This window comes from Macaca thibetana, chromosome 3 (genome assembly GCF_024542745.1).
Source record: "Macaca thibetana thibetana isolate TM-01 chromosome 3, ASM2454274v1, whole genome shotgun sequence".
In the NCBI taxonomy this organism is placed as follows: domain Eukaryota; kingdom Metazoa; phylum Chordata; class Mammalia; order Primates; family Cercopithecidae; genus Macaca; species Macaca thibetana.
In genome coordinates this window covers 160,130,807-160,149,373 of record NC_065580.1, presented here as the reverse complement: position 1 = coordinate 160,149,373, position 18,567 = coordinate 160,130,807, and the positions used below count along the sequence as shown (strand labels likewise).

Genomic DNA, 18,567 nt, shown 5'->3' with positions numbered 1-18,567 from the left:
TAAGTTTTCATATTATGAATTGATTCAGTTACAATAGCCAATAGTACAGAATGGATCAAAATATAAATGTTTCAAATTTTAATAAAAATATTATGCATAACTTGAAATTCATTGGAAATTCATCCTTTAACAAGATGAATGGGCCTTTTTATCCTTTCTATAGATGAATATTACTTATGGCTAGAATAAGACAGGGTCAACATCAATTCTATTTCTACTTTCCATTTTTTATAGATGTTAACACTGAGAAACCTTGTCCACATACCTAAGTACAGGGAAATAAAGGAGTTTTATTATAGCAACGTTGCTCAATTCTTTTTTTTTTTTTTGAGACGGAGTCTCGCTCTGTCGCCCAGGCTGGAGTGCAGTGGCCGGATTTCAGCTCACTGCAAGCTCCGCCTCCCAGGTTCACGCCATTCTCCTGCCTCAGCCTCCTGAGTAGCTGGGACTACAGGTGCCCGCCACCTCGCCTGGCTAGTTTTTTGTATTTTTTAGTAGAGACGGGTTTCACCATGTGAGCCAGGATGGTCTTGATCTCCTGACGTTGTGATCCGCCCGTCTCGGCCTCCCAAAGTGCTGGGATTACAGGCTTGAGCCACCGCGCCCGGCCTGCTCAATTCTTTAAACTCCTTCCAACATATTTGCCAAAAGCATGCCTTATCTATCATTAAAAAGTCTTTTTTAAATCTTGTCTTTTGCTTTCTGGCACCACTATTTCACGCTGCCCTGTCTGCCACCCTAGAGGCTGGTCCATCTCAGACAGGGTCATCCATAGCAAGATTATGGACAGGTGAGAAAAGGCAGTCGTGGTGGAGGTGGGGGGTGGTGCGTGGCAGTGGGTGGGAGAAGAAAACAGGCTGATACCCCCACCACTGACATCTGCTCAAACGGATCAGTCTCAGGCAAGAGTCCATGTGGAGGCTGAGGGTCTGAAAACTACACCACTCCCCACTCATGTGCCCCAGAATGCGCGCCAGTTTAAAGGAATGGCTCCGAGGCAGGTTTGTAGACTCCTGGGTCTCCCACTCCGGTTAAATCTTGAAACAGATGCTCTGTTCCTGGGGACACCAAGAAAGGAGATGGAAGCAGGAAAGAAGCAAAGATGGAAAAAGATGAAAAATGTTAGAAAATGACATAAAAACAAACAGTAAAGTGTTTTTCAAAAAAATAGAGAAAATCTCTATAAATTACAACTCTGTGGCTTGCCCCACACAAAGCCATCAGAGTAGGGAGCAGACCCTCTTCGGCTTTCTCCTCCCAGCTCCTGCCTCTCCTAAATGTATCCGGAGAACCTGTTCAGTTTTTGTACCATTCTGTTGTTGTCATTTTTAAGCAGAGGGTCATCATTTCAACCCTGGTTGTTCCAAACGAATAGTAAACTGTGATAGAAAATTCTGAACATTCCACCACCAGTGACCCTTACTATTCTGATATGGTCTAATAACTCAGAATTATTCCCTATCATACATACTTTATATGACATCAGCTACCACACAAGTTTTTAATACACAGTAAGCAGGTGGCCCCAGCAATTTCTCTTATATCTCACATCTGGTATTGTACTCCATATAAGGTGCTGAGTCCGATTTTTTAATAAAAACATGGCCTGAGCTTGTAAAAGTTCAAGTAAAATAGGCCTTTAAAACTGCTGTATTTAATTTCCAGTCATGAAAGTCTAAAATTATTGTAAAATAATCCTCAACTTTTTTCATAGATCCATTCAATGAAGCTTAAAACTAGTTTCCTTTCAGAAAGGTAAAGAGCTTCATAACTAACAGTTTCTTGAATTCGCATGTGCTGTCTTACTTTTGTGAGCCTGAATTGTAACATTTTATAACCTTTCAATCTGGACAAAATTAGTTTGGTTAGTAGCGCAAAGTAATAATACATGTATGTATGTTTCTGGGTAGAGGTGGGGGAAGGGAACGGTGAGGGGAAGGGCAGAAATGCTGAGAATTAAACCAATAACTTGAGACTTGGAGGAATTCATTATTTTTTCAAAAGTGAAATCGAAGCCATAAACAGAAGATACACGTTAGGTACAAAACATCAACAAATGTGATATGATTATAAATATTATCTTATAGTTGAGGAAATATCCATTTTGACAGTCATTACATTTTATGTGAGGTTGGTGTACAATGTGGGGTAAAAGACTGGTGTAAAAATGAGATGGATTTCTGCAAGTTCAAACTTACAATCGTGTATCTGACTAGATATAAGCTGTTGCCAGTGCATTACGTCTCCCACTGCAGTCTAGGAAAGGTGGAGTCCCTTTTATTTACATGACTGTTTTCGTGATTGGGCAAATTCACAGATGGAACACAGGGATCACATTCCTTCGATCATGAAGTCCCCAAAAGCCGTCTTGCTCCATGTCAGCTGGTGCTAAATCAAAAGGTAACTTTCATTTCCTTTAAATAATTCAGTTTCATCTCTAACTATGATCTTCAACCACAGATTTTAAATTGATACTAAATTGGGTAACTAAGTAGAAATAAATTAGTAGTAGATGATGCTGGCTATAAAACCAAGCCAAGAACTTGAGTAGTTACTTTTTTTTTAAGGGTTCTGCTCTACTGAATCTATCCGATAATAAATATTTCTCCAAAGAACTTTTATACCATTGCTCATTTTTTCCTTTTTGGGGATGATGGAAAGGGGGCAGTTACCCTCCCTTGTTATCACAAGTAAAATGCAAAAATCAGCCCACAGATGGTTGCAGAGAAAAAGATCCTCTCAAACCCCAAAGGCCCAAGTATAAACTGATATTAATAGATCTGCTCAGTTTGTAGGCAATTTAACAATAGCTATCCAGACTAAAGACACATGCTTGACGACCCAGTACCCATAAGAGAGAAACATCGCACATGTACATATATCTGGGGGGCCGGGTTCCCCAATGGGCATTGCAACATTGGTTCTCAGAGCAAAACGACAGAAATCAGCTAGCTATCCATTAGGAAGGAAACAGCTAGCAGCTAAACAAAGCATAGCATGCTCTTATTGTGGTATAATATACAGTAGTAAAAAGGAATGAGCTAGATCAGTTGGCTACAACATAGCTAAACCTCCAGAGTACATGGCTGAACTACAGAGTAACACAGCAGCAAAGACAGATCAAAATCCAACCAAATCTACTTTCCCCTTCTTGGCAACAGAATTTTGGCTGCGAAGTGCATTTCCCTCACTCCCCTCCTTTCAGCCAGGCAGGCTAGGACCAGGTTCTTGCCAATGAAGTGTACCACTCCAGCCTCACATGTTTAAGAGAAAATCTCTAGCCCTCTATTTCCACTCCTTTGTCTTATCTGCTGTCTGGAAAAGCAATGACCAGATGACTGACCTAGAAAGTCACATGTCAAAGATGGCAGAGCCCCTGTCAGCCTGGGTCTCTGAATGACTGCATGGAATACAGCAGCCCAATGACCTACACTATGTATTCTGTTCTATCACATGAGGTAGAACTACATGCCCTTCTTTTAAAGCCAAATTACTGTGAAGTCTCTTCCTATAGCAACTTAATCTTGTAACCCCAACATAGAAACATACAGTTAAGACGACCAGGCATGGTGGCTCACGCCTGTAATCCCAGCATTTTGGGAGGCCAAGGTGGGAGGATCTCTTGAGGTTGGGAGGATCTCTCAAGGTCAGCAGTTGGAGACCAGCCTGGCCAACATGGTGAAACCCCATCTCTACTAAAAATACAAAAATTAGCCAGGTGTGGTGGCATGCACCTGTAATCCCAGCTACTTGGAGGCTGAGGCAGGAGAATCATTTGAATGGGGAGGCAGAGGTTGTAACAAGCCGAGATCACACCAATGCACTCCAGCCTAGGCCACAGAGCAAGACTCCATCAAGAAAGAAAGGAAAAAAGGGAAGGGAAAAGGGAAGAGAAGGGAAAAAAAGGGAGAGAGGAAGAGAAAGGAAGAAAGAAAAAAAGAAAAAAGAAAAGAAAGAAGAAAAAAGAAAGAAAAACAAAGAAAAAGAGAGAGAAAGAAAGAAAGAAAGAAAAAGAAAGAGAGAGAGAAAGACCCCTTGTATATTAACACCATATTGAAAAGTCTTGAAAAAGACAGATCAATCTCTTGACAGTGACTACAGAGGTGGGAATGAGAGACAGGAAGGATGCAGGCAAAGCAAGGCAGATGGGATTAGAGTAAACTTTAGAATTCACTTTTAAATTTATGAACAGAAAATAAAGGTGATGATCTATAGAATTTAACAATTTTAATGACCAATTCTATTTTTTCCTCTAAATTTTTCATTGAGGTGGCATTTGGATTCTAATGTGATTTCAGTCAACATATCTTTCCATAAAATATAAAGAAAATGATGACCAAAATAAAAAGTCATGGGAAAAAAAAAAAAGGTGTCATGAGAACATTGTCTGGCACTCATACTCTGGAAAGGGGGAAGAAACAATTGGCTGGCATGACGACTTTGTCCCCATGGAACACTGCACTGTACAAGCATTCTTCCACCAGGCCACCGTGTGAGCCTGGGCAGTTGTCCCCATCTCAGGGTCTCCAGAACCCGGGAGAAGTCCATCCACCCTAGTCCGGGAGACAGCACAGGCTCTAGAAGACGAGGTGAATGCTCTGTCCCCTGCGAGCCATCAGGTATAGAGCAACCTTCCTCTCTCCAAGGGATAGTTTCTTCCAATGAAAAAATGAGGCACTGCACAGGTTGTGTCTGAGACATGACTCCTCGCATTCAAGCCTCAGCTGGAAGGCCCTAAGGAAACAACTGCAACTTTGTTTCAATGACCTGAGTCCATTCATTAAACAAAAGATGTTTAATTTTTATTTATTTATTTATTTATTTATTTTGGAGACAGAGTCTTGCTCTGTCACCCAGGCTGGAGTGAAGTGGCGTGATCTCGGCTCACTGCAAGCTCCGCCTCCCGGGTTCATGCCATTCTCCTGCCTCAGCCTCCCGAGTAGCTGGGACTACAGGCGCCCGCCACCACGCCCGGCTAAACTTTTGTATTTTCAGTAGAGACGGAGTTTCACCATGTTAGCCAGGATGGTCTCAATCTCCTGACCTCATGATCCGCCTGCCTCGGCCTCCCGAAGTGCTGGGATTACAGGCATGAGCCACCACGCCTGGCCAAAGGATGTTTAATTTTAGATGAGTTTCTTTCTGCCATCTCAGGATCTACCAGAAAAGAGATTTTCATTTGCAAATCTCATTTCCTTCCTAAGGATTATCCATGCAAACTGCATTTCATACTTTCAAAATGCCCTTTGCTTATTAAAAAGCACTGTGAGAACACAGACATGCTTAAGAAATTTCATGATACTCGGAGAACAAAAAAAATTCTACTTCTGATAATTCTCATCTTTACCAGACTTGCTTAGTACAATTAAATTATCCACCCTAAAATAAATTTTCTTCTAGATACCATATCCTTATTTTGTTAATCCTCCATCTTAAATGTATTGATGTCCTTAATCTTGTGTTTATAACATCTGGGTTAAAATCACAGACTCACAGAACCAATCCAACTCCCCTACTTAGAGAGAAAGAACAGAGGTCTTCCATCTAGAATCATTTTATGAACAATAGGGGAACTTTAACTTCTGGGGAAACCCTAGATTCCTGCTTTGGAATCCTTTAGGAGTGGGAACAGGAGAAAACCACCTTTAAAATAAAACCTGTGAACCCTAGTTATATAGCACCTTTGAATTGCAAAGAATCTGAAAAGTTGTTTGCCACGATTTTAAAATTAATTCCACACCAAAGCATGCATGTTTTTCATTTAAGAGACTTCAGAAATTGACTCTGAAGGACTGTCAGCAGCGAAACTTGCTTGCTTTTGTTTCTCGCCCCAGTACTGCTATTAGGAGTGCAGCGTCTGGCCACCGGTGACCTGGACACAAACCCAGCTGCCCCTCTGAGAAGCTACGTCTGGACCACTGCATCTCCCCGGGAATCTCATTGATACCACAGGCTTATTACCATGAAGGGGCAGGGGAGGAAGAAGAGAGAATACACCTAAGTCCTCCTTAGCAGGCCTGATAACGGTCTTAACAGTCCCTCTCATGATTATTAGCTATTAATTCCTTATTTGTCCTAGTTAGTACTTGCATGATTTTCACTTTTATGAGCATATTCCCCTCCATTTCTTAAACTATTCTCCGATATCATTCTTAATTTAAAAACTAGATTATCCATAAATAGACCTATATTTCTCCAATAGTTATTGGTAAATTTGTTACCTTTGCAGACATGAGGATTTTCATCTCAGCTTTCCAATGAGAAGTGATTGTCTGGGAATCATAGTTACAAGTTTCCCTTAAAGTAACTGGAAATCTTAAAGGGGGGCTTCATGACAAAATATCACGTGAGGAAAAATATCTTAAGGACTAGTTAGCAGTGAGATTTTTCAATAAAATCATAAGCTAGAGATATCAAGACTAAAATTCAAATACTAACAGAAAAAAATGTTCCTAACTCTCACAGGTCTGATCCAGCTGTTTTAAAAGACCTGGGCAGAAGGGTTTGGAAAATGGCATCTAAGGAGGAGGAAAATTTAGCACCTACCCCTGGCCCTGGCCCCCCACCCCACCTTCAACTGGAGCCTCAGAGAGGCTCTTTTGAGCAATTATAGAGTAAAATTACATCAGAATATACATTAATGAGAATATTTTCAATAATGCAAACGCTGCTAATTATATCTTTTCTTTTTAACACGAGGTAGAACATTTTACAGCAACCCTGAGACCAGCCGTGTGCCCAGAAGGGAGCCTCGTATTCCACACACACTTGTAAAGGCCATGACAGCAGGCTGCATGATATGAGGTGTGAGAAATGAAAACTTTATGTGCATACAAATTTAGATTTTTAAAATATTTTCACTAGGGGCATAAATAAAGAGAAATTAGACCACTGGGATTTCAGGAAACGAGAATACAGACTGTGATTTTTGTTTTAAATTTTAGTACTCAGAGTACCCAAAACCTAAGAAGTAAATAATTCAGCAAGTTACCAAAAGTAACACTTCAGTTTTAACTTCCTACTTTCTATATCATTTGAGCTATTTTGTTCAAGGAAGGAGAGAAAATTGCACACATTTAAGTAAAAGAAAGGAGACAAGGAAGGAAAATGAATGGACATGGGCACCACCACAGACGGCCCTTTATCAGGCTGCCGAGACACATCCATGTGACAAGGGCTACCAAAAACGCTACATAAATACAATTTCCATCAATTTACACTGAGTTTTATTATACCATAGCACTTAAAAAAACTGTCCATGGTTATTTGCCCCTATTATAAAAATAATGACACTTTACCACAAGGTTGGATTTTAGCATGAACATCCACATACCCACCACCTAGACAAGTCACACACTGGGAGTTAATATGTGCAAAACATATATCTGACAAAGGACTGGTATCTGAGATATACAAAGAATTCTATGACTCAATAATAAAATGACAAATACCCCAACTTCAAAATGGGCAAAAGATTTGAACAATATTTCACAAATTAAGAATGCCAGCAATGTAGTAGGTTCAGTAAGTGTAATCATCCTTAACAATATCTGTTTTCACGAAAATGCAGATTAAAGGCACAGTGGGATACCACTGCACATCCACCAGATCAGCTGAAAGTAAAAGACTGACCACACCAAATATTGGTGAAGATGTAGAGGACCACCTACCATTAACATTCTATTCTACTTGCTTTAGAACATTATCAACCTATGCATCCAGCCATTAGTTCATCTTCTTGCTTTATGCCTTTCAATGTAAATTGCAGATATCCCCTTTAATACTTCAGCCTGCATACCATTAACTAGAGTTCGATATTTTAGTTTTTATGTGAATTTGGCCTACATCGATATGCTAAGATCTTCTGGGTTTTGACAAATGTGTATACCACCGCTACTCCCAGAAACAAGCATTCTTCTAATTTTCTCCCACCATAGATTAGATGTGTCTGTTCTTCAGTTTCAGAAAAGGGAATAGCACAGCACAGTATGTACTCTTTCATGGGATGTTTCTTTCACTCTGCATAATGTTTTTGAGATTCACGCAAGTTCATTCCTTTTTATTGCTAAGTAGTATACCTTTGTATAAATATGCTACGGTTTATCCATTCATCTGTTGATGGACATTTAGGTTGCTTCCGGGTTTGGGCAATTACAAATAAAGGTGCTATGAACAGGATGTACAGGTCTGCAGAGATACGTATTTTTGTTTATCTTGGGTAAATATCTGGGGGTGGGGTTACAGAGTCATAGGTAGGCACATGTGTGCTTTTATTTAAAAGTTGCTACACATTTTTTTTTGAAAAATGGTCGTATCATTTTATATTCCCACCAATGATGTTCAGAAATTGCAGTTGCTCTGCATCTTCACCAATATTTGGTGTGTCAGTCTTTCTATTTTCAGCTGATCTGGGGGGGGGGGTATGCAGTGGCATCTCACTGTGCTTTTAATCTGCATTTTCCTGAAAACAGACACTGTTAAGGATTATTACACTTATTACTTTTTTTTTTTTTCTTTGGAGACAGAGTCTTGCTCTGTCACCAGGCTGGAGTACAGTGGCACTATCTCGGCTCACTGTAACCTCCACCTCCCGGGTTCAAGTGATTCTCCTGCCTCAGCCTCCCCAGTAGCTGGGACTACAGGCGTGCGCCACCACACCCAGCTAATTTTTGTATTTTTAGTAGAGATGGAGCTTCACCATGTTGGCCAGGATGGTCTCGATCTCTTGACCTCGTGATCCACCTGCCGAGGCCTCTGAAAGTGCTGGGATTACAGGCGTGAGCCACTGCGCCCAGCTACTGCTGGCATTCTTTTTTTTTTTTTTTTTTTTTTTTTGAGACGGAGTCTCGCTCTGTCCCCCTGGCTGGAGTGCAGTGGCGCAATCTCAGCTCACTGCAAGCTCCACCTCTCGGGATCATGCCATTCTCCTGCCTCAGCCTCCTGAGTAGCTGGGACTACAGGCGCCCACCACCATGCCCAGCTAATTTTTTTGTATTTTTAGTAGAGACGGGTTTTCACCGTGTTAGCCAGGATGGTCTCGATCTCCTGACCTTGTGATCCGCCCGCCTCGGCCTCCCAAAGTGCTGGGATTACAAGCGTGAGCCACCGCACCCGGCCATATTTGTCATTTTATTACTGAGTTGTAGAAGTTCTTTGTATATCTCAGATACCAGTCCTTTGTCAGACACAAGTTTTGCAAGTATTAACTCCCGGTGTGTGACTTATCTATTCATTTCCTCATCAGTACCTCTTGATGAGCAGAATTTTTCTTTTTAGAGACAGGGTGTCACTCTGTCATCCAGGCTGGAGTGCAGTCGTGCAATCATACTCACTGCAGCCCTGACCTTTTGGGTTGAGGCCTCCTGGGCAACTGGGACCACAGGCACAGGCCACCACATCCAGCTAATTTTTAAAATATTTTGTAGAGATGGAGTTTCACTATGTTGCCCAGGCTGGTCTCAAACTCCTGGGATCAAGCTATCCTCCTGCCTTGACCTCCCAAAGTGCTGAGATTGCAGGCATGAACCACTGCACCTGGCTAGAATTTTTGAATGAAGTCTAACATCACTTTTTCTTTTATAGTTACTGCTTTCCGTAATCAGTTTAAGAAATTTCTTCCTAGTCACAAGTCATGAAGATATTGTTTTCCTTTAAAGCTTTATGATTTTCACTTCTGTATGAAGGTCTATGATCCATCTCAAATCAATTTTCGTGTATGAGGTGAAGTAGAGCACAAGATTCCCTTCTTTTCCTATATGGAGCACATATCGAGTTACTGTATCACCACTTATTGAAAAGACGTTTCTTTCCCCATCAGATTGCTTTAACACCTGTCTCAAAAATCAAAGGCCAATAAGGTGCAGATCTATTTCCAGGGTATTCTTCTCCATTGTTTTATTTTCTTCTTAATGCCAGTATCATATAGCTTTGATTGTTGTCATTTTATAGTAAGTCTTAAAGTTAAGTAGTATGACTTCTCCACCAACTTTGTTCTTGTTCTAAATTACTTTCTCTATTATAGAACTCTTGCATTTCTAGGTACATGTTAGAATTAGTGATGGCGTGGTGGCCCATCTGGAGCAGCCACTGTGGGGACACCAGCTGCAATGGGGGAGATGCAGCCAGGGCTGCTGCACTCCATGGAGCTGGCAGGGGCCAGGAATAGGCAGGAGCCCCGCCCCCTATCAAGTCGGCTGGGCAGGAGCCCCATGCTCCCAGGCGCAGCTGCGGCCACCCAGCCACGGCTCTGGATGCAGGCATCCCGGCACTTTCAGGGATCCAGGAAGCATCCCCGGTCCCTGCAGGCTTGGAAGTGCCTACTCCCACTCCCTGGCCTCTCTCCGCTCCCAGCATCCACTTCAGTGCAAAGTTGTAGCCAAGCCCGGGTGCCGTCATGACCCAGCCAGGTGTGCACACACATGGAGTAGCGCTGAGATGCCAGCACTCCCCTCCCCCACTGATGCCTCAGCCCTCTCTGGCCTTTGGGCACCAATGAATGCAGGAGGGAAGCCAGGGGACTGAGCGTGACTTGGCACAGGCCTGTGGGTGCCCCTCAGCACGGACAGCCTGGGCACCGTGGACAGCATGTTGATGGCAGTGGGAGGCAGGCAGGCTCCTAAGCAGGAAGAAGCAGGTTCCTGGTGAAACCACAGCTTCAAGCCTGAAGCCTGGGCTCCAGGCTGCCAGTTCCAGGTGAAGTCCACAGTCTGGAGTGAGAATTTCATTGACAACTGTTTGGCCAATCAGATGGTCCTTTTTGCAGGACAAGCCAGGGACACCCATGGACCAGTCAGCACACACTTCCTCCATTGTGACAACATAAAAACCCCAGACTCAGCCAGACTCACACTCTCCTCTGGAAGAACCCACTGAGAGCTGGACACATGTCAGGACAACCTGCCTGCAGAAAGGAGCTACCCACTACGGGTCTCCTCTTTGCTGAGAGCCGGAGAGACGTTGGGATAACCCGTCTGCGGAAAGGGGCTCCCCACTACAGGTCTCCTTTCCACTAAGAGCTGGACACTCGTCGGGATGACCTGCCTGCAGAAAGGAGTTACCCACTTCAGGTCTCCTGAGAGCTGTTCTGCCACTCAGTGAAACTCCTCTCTGCCTTGCTCACCCTCCAGTTGTCCACATACCTCCTTCCTCCTGGATGCAGGACAAGAACTTAAGACCTGCCAAATGGTGGAACTGAGAGAGCTGTAACACAAACAGGGCGCAATGTCCCCCTGCTCACCATGTTGCAGGTGATGAGGAGAGAAGAGATGCAGCCCTTCAGGGAGCCAGACCTAGGGGCTTCCCAAGCCAGGGCTATAACACCCTCTTTGGGGCGCTGCAGTTCCTGGTGTCTCCAAGTTTCTGGATGCCACCACATTCCCCTCGTCTAAGTGTGGGTGCCTGCAGCAGAAGCCACTCATGGTACATCTGATCCAGACTCAGCCTTGCACGGAGGCAGCACCTGTGCCAGGGCCTGGAGCTGCCTGCCCCATGGGGTCTGGCTGTGCACAGTGGCCAGACCCCAAGCTTGCTTGTTCACAACCCCTCGCCAGTCTACGCCTGCCTCGCCATTGGCAGGCGTGGGATCCAGGCTGATAGCGCGAGCCAAGAGCAGCCTGCCAGGGAAGAATGAGTCCAGCAGGCCCGAGCAAAACTCAGGCAAAGGTACCACCAGCCACAGAGGTTTCCGGCTGGAAAAGCCACACTCTAAGGATCCTATGACATTTTCATATACATTTCTACAAAAAAACCTGCCGTGATTTTGATTGAGCTTGTACCAAATTCGTACATCAACTTACAGCAAACTGGCACCTCACCAATACCAACTCTTCCAAACCGTGACCATGGTTTCTCTACGCAGGTCCTACGCAGCTTCAAAACCGTTTGTACTTTCCCTTGTGATTTCTTGCTTGACCAATGGACAATTTAGATGTGTTTTGTTTACTTTCTAAATATTTGAGGGTTTCCTAGATACATTTTTGTTATTGATTTCTAATTTAATTCCATTATGGACAGGAAATATACTCTGATTTCAATCACTTTAGGCTTTTGGAGACTTGTGTTATGACCCAGCACATAGTCTTACCTTGCTGAACATACCAAGTACACTTGAATGAAGGTGCGTTTGGTGAGCTGTAGTGTTCTGGAAGTACTGGGGATTAGGTAGGTGAAAGTGGCTGACAGTGTTATCCAGATCATCTGTTGTTCATGATTTTTGGTTAGCTATTCCATCATGGGCTAAGAGAACATTGCTGAAATCTCCAACTATGACCATGGACTTGCCTATTTATTTTATTCTGTCTATTTTTGCATCATATATTTTAAAGATCTGTTACTAGGTAAATACACATCCATGAGTTGTTATCTGTTCTCTATGAATTACCCCTATTGTCACCTGAAATATCCCTCCTCACCTTTTGTACTTCTTTGTCTTAAAGTCCATTTTGTCTACTGTTTAAAAAGTCACTCCAAACTCCTCAGGCTGTTAATGTGGTATATCATTTCCTATCCTTTTACTTCTAACCTGTGGCTTTATAATTGAAGTGTGTCTTGAAGAGAACATATACTTAGGTCTTGCTTTTTAAAAAATCCATTCTGACATTTTCTGCCTTTTAATTACAGGGCTTAGTCTATTATCATTTAATGTAAATATTGATAAGTTTGAACTGACTTAAACCGTTTGGTTAATTTTTGGGTTTTTTTTCTCTCTTTTGTGTGTGTGTGTTTCTAGTCCTCTTTTCGTGACTTCTTTTGGATTTTTTTAGAATGGCATTTTATCTACTGGCTTTTGAACTGTATCTTTTGCCTTATGTGTTTAGTGGTTACCCTAGGGATTACAAAGTACATCCTTACCTTTTACATCTACTTAGCATTAATACGTACCATGTCAGATCAAATGCAGAAATGCTACAATCTTATAGGTCCATTTACCACCCCTTCGTTGTTCCTTTATGCTAGAGTTGTCATATGTATTCTATCAATAAATGTAAGACTATGTAAGATGATGCTACACTTTTGCTTTAGGTAGATATATGTGTGTTGGGGGAGTATTTTAAATTTATCCAGATATTTTTCCAGTTAGCATTCCTTCCTAAAGACTCAAGTTCCCCTCTAGTGTTTTTCCTTTCTCCTTTTGAAACTTCCTTTGGCATTTCCTTCCAGCAGACCTGCATGATGACACATTATCTTAGTGTTCTTTTACCCGAACGTCTATTTTGCCATCATTATTGAAACATTTTGTTGGATATAGAATTCTGGGTTGACAAGTTTATTTTCCTTGAGTCCTCTAAAAATATTGTTCCACTCTCTTCTGGGCTCAATAATTTCTGAGAAAAAGTCCACAAATATCCAAATCACTCTTCCTCACTGCATGAAATGCTGTTTTCCTCAGATTACTTTCAGTACTTTTTTTTTCTTTTTAATCTTTGGTCTGCAGCAGTTTGACTATGATATGCCTAGGTATATTTTCGTCATATTCATCTGGCTTGGAGTTTGCTGAACTTCTTGAGCCTGTAAATTTATGTCTTCTGCCAAACTGAGGGAATATTTGGCCATCATTTTTTCAAAATTTTTTTTCCATCTCTCCTACACATATATTAAACACTCTGATATTATCCCATAGGTCCCTGAGGTTCTGTTTATTTTTTAAATCTTTTTCTCTCTTCCTCAGATTAGATAATTACTACTGTTTTATTTTCAAGTTCATGGAACCTGAGAGCATAAGGATGATAAAATTACATTCACTATGGCTAACCATTGAAGGGTCATTCTGAACTAGACAGAAGCTAGAAGAAACATGCAATTCTAATTTTCAAAGGAAATTGTACTAACCAGAGATATTCCATCCCAAGTGAAATTCAAGTAAATAAATGAAACTACTACTACTGAGCACCTATTAAAGGTCAGAAATTGTACTGGCACTTTCACACTTACCATGTATTTAATTTAGATGACAGCTCATTTAATAAAGGTATTACTGTCCACAATTTACAGATTATAGTACGGAGGAACAAAAAAGTAACTTGTCCCACTAATTAGCTCAAGAGTGAGACTTTAACTTAGGACTCCCATTATAGCTCTTTCCACCACTCATCTAATTAAAAAAATAAAAAATTTAGAGAATCATCAAGAGTTAGACATATTAGCTAACCTGATTTTCTTTTGTAATAAGATTAGTGTACAAGTAGATATTGGAAGTATGGGGAACATAGTACATTATGATTTCAGCAAAGCATCTGTCAGAAGTAAGAGTATTACGAACTAAGAATTAAGGCTCTTAAGACAGACGAAACTCTTAAATGCTGCTTCTACCACTTACTCTTTATGTCACTCTGTCCAAGCATTTAAACTCTAAGCTATAGCTCCCCCCTCATCTCTTTAAAGGGGAACCATGATGATAACTATCTCATCAGGTTTTAGTAAAGACCAAACAGTAAAAACCTACAGAATGCATTTAGCATAGTACCTGTCACATAGTAAGTGGTGAATCAATGTTAAATATTATTATTAAGGCATGATATCTCTTGGGACAAAAAATAATTTGAAACAATTCCATAATAATGAAATATTATGAAATATTGAAAACAATAGTTATTAACCCCATCCTATTCAACTTCTATCAATGTCTGCTTTGTTTTATAATTCACCAAGTATCTTCCAGAAAAGAAAGATTGTAATGGGGTCACTACAGAATTATACAGAACTGCTGGCTCAAAAAGAAATATGCTTATTATTTATAATAGGAAATCACCAGCAATGAGAAGAATGCATTCATAGAAGATTGCTTAAATAAATTATGATCAGACTAATTTTGCACATGTAGTGTAGGAGGAAATAAAAGACTAGAAGGAGATACACCAAAAGATTAACATGATTCATCTCTTCAACTAATTAACAAGCATCTTAACTATCATTTGGGAAAAGATTACATTTTTTTCAACAGTATTTGGATTCAGATTTCCATTTTGGAATGGGGTGGGTTTATAAGGAGCCATTCTGGGAGACAGAGCTATCTCCAAGGTGACTGGAAGGGGCTGCCTGAAGTTATAAGAGCTCAACAGACCTGACACAGTGGCTCACACCTATAGTCCCAGAATTTTGGGAGGCCAGGAATTCAAAACCAGCCTTGGGCAAAAAAGTGAGACCTTGTCTCTACAAAAGTTATGAAAATTAGCCAAGCATGGTGGCACACGCCTGTAGTCCCAGCTACTCAAGAGGCTGAGGTGGGGAGGATCGCCTGAGCCCAGGAGTTCAAGGTTGCAGTGAGCCAAGATTGCACCACTGCACTCCAGCCTGGATGACAGAGCAAGACCCCATCTTTTAAAGGAAAAAAAAAAAAAAAGAGCTCAATAAATATTTGACTGAACAAATGGTAAGAAATTGCCCAGTATCTGGTGCTCAGACACATCCACAACACTGCAGAGGGCATTCAAGCCCTCTGGCCCCTGAGGTGCCTGCCAGAGTTTGGACAGACATTTGTTTGTCTGATTTAAGGTTTAGTAAAAGTCAAATCCCTCATTCGATTCCAATGATGACAACATTGTGCTGGAAACATGTGGTGCACTTCATGACAGTTTTCCAGGTATCAACAGCAAAAATAGAAACTGCCTGTAATCTTACAATGGTGCCTGAACAAAGGCTCCAAGAAGGCCTCTTAGCAGTTACGAAACATGCTCATATTTTGCAACAGAAAGAAGGGAAGGGGAGGCAGGAGAAGGAAGAAAAGAGAACAAGATCTGAAACAAAGCTAGAGATGGCATTTTAATTGAGCTGGAAAAAAAAAAAATTCTAAAAGTAGCTCCACATCAGAGATTCACAGTCCAGGTTTGCAACATCTAAGTTTCTTGTATTACCTCAATGGGCATCACACAATGCAAAAAAAATCAGATTACACTTCATCTTGTTTCCATTTATAAAAGAGAAGATGCCATAGGTTGTTTCCAGAAGTAGAAAGGGTATTGAAAATGAGTAGAAAGGATGAAAATAAAAACCAGGAAAGCAGGGAGATTGCCATGACTTGCAGAATCCACCTTGAACGCCCCACCAGGATTCCAAGCATGTAAGACCCCACACTCCGAGTCCACGGCAGGTTCTATACTATGTTAGCAAAGCCAAATGAGCTTTAACAAAACATCGAAATCCAAAATGTCAGCCAAGACCTCACCCAAGACCACTCCACCTCTGCCCAATCTCCCTTCCCCTCCCAGAGCATTCCGAAGGGCATGGGAGCCGAGGGGCATTTTCCGCCACAGCCGAGCTCTTCACGCCACTGTCGCATCCCCTCCTGCGTTCTGGGTGTTTGGGACGGAAGCGGCGCCAGCAGAGAGTTGTTCTGCTTTGTTTTGTTTTTTGAGATAGAGTCTCACCATCACCCAGGCTGGAGCGCAGTGGCATGATCTTGGCTCACTGCAACCTCCACCTCCCAGATTCAAGCAATCTCCTGCCTTGGCCCCTCAAGCAGCTGGGACTACAAGCGTGCACCACCACACCCGGCTGATTTTTGTATTTTTAGTAGACATGGGGTTTCACCATGTTGGCCAGGCTGGTCTCAAACTCCTGACCTCAAGTGATCTGCCCGCCTTGGCCTCCCAAAGTGCTGGGATTACAGACGTGAGCCACCACGCCCAGCCCAGCAGAGCTTTTCTTCTCAGATACCACTCATCTCTAATTGGAGACATCTGAACACTCACCTGGACCATCACCCCCACTCCCACCCCAGGAGCCACTTCGTCTAACAGAGGCATGGAACTCACTCCACTTTCCCTGGGTTCCAGAAGGAAATTCCAGTGACTCAGCCACCACTACTGTTAGCGTGGGAAGCTGGGAAGTGCGGAATGAAACTGAGTTATGAATCACGCGCACACAGACAGCTGTCAGGGGATGCATGCCAACCAGAGGGGCCGCGCGTATTCCGTGTTGATGGGACAGCACCTGCAGGAGGCAGAGAGAACTTGTAATAGATCATATGAAAGAACAGGGCAGGGCATAAAAAGAAGTAATCCAGATGATCAGCCAGACAGACATGAAAAGAAAAGAACTGTCCTCAGGCCAGCTGGGCCTCAGTGTCCGAGTTGGAAGGACACTTCCAACTTCAGTGGTCTTGACATCCATCCCCTGAGGAACCTGGCCTCTGAGAAGCCTCCCAGGGCCCATGTGGACAGGGGGGCTCTGCACTATTTCACTTGAAAGGGGGCTTTATGGGCATGGTGGCACGTGCCTTAATCTCAGCTACTAGGGGAGGCTGAGGCAGGAGGATCACTTGAACCTGGGAGGTGGAGGTTGCAGTGAACCAAGATTCTGCCACTGCACTCCAGCTTGGGCAAGAGTGAGACTCTGCAGAAAGCAAGCAAGCAAGCACTCAAGCAAGCAAGAGAAAGGAAGGAAGGAAGGAAGGAAGGAAGGAAGGAAGGAAGGAAGGAAGGAAGGAAGGAAGGAAGGAAGGAAGGAAGGAAGGAAGGAGGGAGGGAGGGAGGGAGGGAGGGAGGGAGGGAGGGAGGGAGGGAGGGAGGGAGGGAGGGAGGGAAAGGAAGGAAGGAAGGAAGGAAGGAAGGAAGGAAGGAAGGGAGGGAGGGAAAGGAAGGAAGGAAGGAAGGAAGGAAGGAAGGAAGGAAGGAGGGAGGGAAGGAAGGAAGGAAGGGAAGGAAGGAGGGAAGGAAGGAAGGAAGGAGGGAAAGGAAGGAAGGAAGGAAGGAAGGAGGGAGGGAGGGAGGGAAGGAAAAGGAAAGGAAAGGAAAGGAAAAGAGAGAGAGAAAGAGAGAGAAAGAGAAAGAGAGAAAGAGAGAGAAAGAGAGATGAAAGAAAAAGAAAGAAAGAAAAAGAAAAAGAAAGAAAGAAAGAAAAAGAAGGAAAGAAAGAAAGAAAGAAAGAAAGAAAGAAAGAAAGAAAGAAAGAAAGAAAGAAAGAAAGAAAGAAAGAAAGAAAGAAAGAAAGAAAGAGAGGGCTTTATAGCTTTAAAAAAAAAAATCAGCCAGGCATGATGGCTCACGCCTGTAATCCCAGCACTTTGGGAGCCTGAGGCGGGCAGATTACGAGGTCAGGAGTTCGAGACAAGCCTGGCCAACATAGTGAAACCCCATCTCTACTAAAAATACAAAAATTAGCCGGGTGTGATGGCGTGCACCTGCAGTCCCAGCTATTCGGGGGATTAAGGCAGGAGAATCACTTGAACCCTGGAGGTGGAGGCTGCAGTGAGCTGAGATCGCACCACTGCACTCCAGCCTGGGCAACAGAGCAAGACTCCGTCTTGAAAAAAAAAAAAAAAATTAAGCCACAGATCTAGTACAACCCTCCAATCTCACAGATGAGAAACAGACCCTGAGAGGCTGGGTGATTCACTAACATCACACAAACTGCTGTGTCAAAACAGCACGCAAGAAAGTTACAGTCTGAGATTTTGTTTGTTTTTTGTTTTTGTTTTTGAGACAGAGTCTCACTCTGTAGCCCAGGTTGGAGTGCAGTGCCTCAATCTCAGCTCACTGCAACCTCCACCTCCTGGGTTCAAGCAATTCTCCTGCCTCAGTCTCCTGAGTAACTGGGACTACAGGTGCCACCACGCCTAGTTAATTTTTTTTT

The 18,567-nt window shown here is 42.7% G+C and overlaps 1 protein-coding gene across 4 annotated transcripts in view; it reads right to left on the bottom strand.

Annotated features, from left to right (window-relative positions):
- Positions 1-18,567, bottom strand: part of HLCS (holocarboxylase synthetase) — a 247,697-nt gene that overhangs the window by 120,733 nt on the left and 108,397 nt on the right. The gene's annotated exons all lie outside the window — the stretch shown is intronic.